We start from the raw sequence: 2,800 nt of genomic DNA, 5'->3' as shown, positions 1-2,800 counted from the left end.
AAGGGCTGCTGCCTTTGGAACATCCCAACTGATGAGGTCACTAAGGGCTGCTGCCAACTGATGAGGTCACTAAGGGCTGTTGCCTTTGGAACATCTAAACTGATGAGGTCACTAAGGGCTGCTGCCTTTGGAACATCCCAACTGATGAGGTCACTAAGGGCTGTTGCCTTTGGAACATCTAAACTGATGAGGTCACTAAGGGCTGCTGCCTTTGGAACATCTAAACTGATGAGGTCACTAAGGGCTTCTGCCTCAGTCATTCCGAAACTCTGGAATTCTAGAATAAAACAACACTGAGAACAGCTGTCAGAGACTCTCCCACCTCATTAAGGACCCAGACTCAAGTGGAGGGTCAAAGGTAAAATATATCAGCCAACAAGATCTGCTGGAGACAAGCAAGAAATGACATTGTAATAATGGTTGTTTTTACATATCGGTGAAAGAACATAGTGTCAGCACGTGATGTTTCTGCTTTCATGGCGTGGGGGTCAAAAGAAATGGACTGAACCCTCACCCACCCACCCCAACCCATGACCCCGGTGAGGTGACATCATTTCCTGTTTGTTAATATGTGTAAAAGAAAGCGAAAGTCTCACCACGTAAATAGAGCTCTGAGCGCATTATGAAGTATATATAGTTCTTATATGATTAATATATTCTGTTTTTCACCTGAATAGAAAACAGAGAGAGAGAAGTATTGTCACGTTAACGTCTGTATGTGTGTGCGTGTTTTGCGTGTTTCCGTGTGTGTGTACGAGTGCTTGCATGTATGGTTTGTGCGTGTGTGTGTGTGTGTGTGTGTGTGTGTGTGTGTGTGTGTGTGTGTGTGTGTGTGTGTGTGTGTGTGTGTGTGTGTGTGTGTGTGTGTGTGTGTGTGTGTGTGTGTGTGTGTGTGGTGGGTGGCCTTTGGGTTCTGTTTGTATTGAATAGAAACCCCTGTGTTCTCTGTGTTTTTTCACTGATCAATCCCTGTTTAATTCCTGTGTCCCTTTGATGTGGTTTCCTGTTCCTGTAGAGCTGCTGTTGGGCAGTGTGAAGGACTCAAGAGTGTGCATCCTCATACTTTTAAATGTAACCCAGAGTTTGAACCGTAATATTATGCATTCTTTGGAAAATATGTAAATAGTATTTTGCAGACATGTACATGATTTAACAGGGCAAAAGGGAGCTGGGGAACACGTCAGTCCAACTCCTTCATATTAAACAGAAACCTTGCCGCCATATTGGATTTTAAGGTTTTAACTAACTGCTGAACTAGTTAACCCTTCAACTCTCCCCTGCTCAGGGTAAAAGTTGCCCTTCAGCACAGATCTAGGATCAGGTTACTCTCTCCCCAATCTGACCTTAACCGTGAGGAGAAACCCTAAACTGGCCCTAGGTCAGTGTCTGGGGGTAACTTCTAACCCTGGTTTGTATCTGCAGTGGCAGCACTGCTGCCTATAGCTTCATACTACACAGGTTATACAGGCTCTGGGCAAAACTCAAAAGACATCATATTCCCCATGTAGTGCACTACTTTTGCCTGAAGGAGTGCACTATATGGGGAGTAGGGTGTGATTTGGGACTTAGCCCCTCTTAGCCATACAGGTTATTATACAGTGATGTGTACATACAAAATGGCTGCTATCTCACCTCTATGAGTTCTGTATGGTGGTTTGTAATAAAGACCATTTTTCATCTCTGAAATGGAACATGTGTATGTAGTCGATACTAATACTGTAGTCTGTCTGTATCTGTCTGTCGTTATGAAGACACCGATGCATAGTGTCAAACGTCACACAAATGGGTTCTTTGCCAGTGAAATGGGGATAGCTATTTGCACATTAACTCAGATGACCACGACAGAGAGGGTGGAAAAAGTTTCAGAATGGAAATACATTAGCTGGCTTCTTAAGTAGCTGAATGTCTTCACCATGTGACAAAATGACACATTTGTCCAAAAATCACTTTATTTCAAAGGAGTACTGCACTGAATGTGATCACGTGGTTCTCCGTAGCTAGCTTGGTGGTCGTGAATATGCTAAGCTAGCGTGATAAGGCCTTTCTATAGGAACCTTGTTGTGTCTCTTCAAATACAGTATAATGTACACTGTTTGGCTAGTCTTCCTCCATTAACACACACAGGATTCTACATCCTTCCTCCCTCATTAACACACCCAGGATTCTACATACTTCCTCCCTCATTAACACACCCAGGATTCTACATACTTCCTCCCTCATTAACACACACAGGATTCCACATACTTCCTCCATTAACACACACAGGATTCTACATACTTCCTCCATTAACACACACAGGATTCTACATCCTTCCTCCCTCATTAACACACCCAGGATTCTACATACTTCCTCCCTCATTAACACACACAGGATTCTACATACTTACTCCCTCATTAACACACCCAGGATTCTACATACTTCCTCCATTAACACACACAGGATTCTACATACTTCCTCCCTCATTAACACACACAGGATTCTACATACTACCTCCCTCATTAACACACCCAGGATTCTACATACTTCCTCCCATTAACACACACAGGATTCTACATACTTCCTCCCTCATTAACACACACAGGATTCTACATACTTCCTCCATTAACACACACAGGATTGTACATACTTCCTCCCTCATTAACACACCCAGGATTCAACATATTTCCTCCATTAACACACACAGGATTCTACATACTTCCTCCCTCATTAACACACACAGGATTATACATACTTCCTCCCTCATTAACACACCCAGGATTATACATACTTCCTCCATTAACACACACAGGATTCTACATAC

The 2,800-nt window shown here is 43.1% G+C and overlaps 1 protein-coding gene across 1 annotated transcript in view; it reads left to right on the top strand.

Annotated features, from left to right (window-relative positions):
- LOC106575792 (kalirin) overlaps positions 1–1,691 on the top strand; it is a 78,490-nt gene extending 76,799 nt beyond the window's left edge. The window contains 1 exon segment of the mRNA XM_082963023.1: positions 1–1,691. This exon segment is cut by the window's left edge and continues 1,097 nt beyond it. The gene's annotated coding sequence lies outside the window, so the exon portion shown is untranslated.
- Positions 1,692–2,800: the final 1,109 nt, after the last annotated feature.

The sequence above is a fragment of the Salmo salar genome, chromosome 16, assembly GCF_965601325.2.
Source record: "Salmo salar chromosome 16, fSalSal1, whole genome shotgun sequence".
NCBI classification, from domain to species: Eukaryota; Metazoa; Chordata; class Actinopteri; order Salmoniformes; family Salmonidae; genus Salmo; species Salmo salar.
The sequence above is the reverse complement of the archived record's forward strand: the minus strand, read 5'-3'. Positions and strand labels throughout refer to the sequence as shown.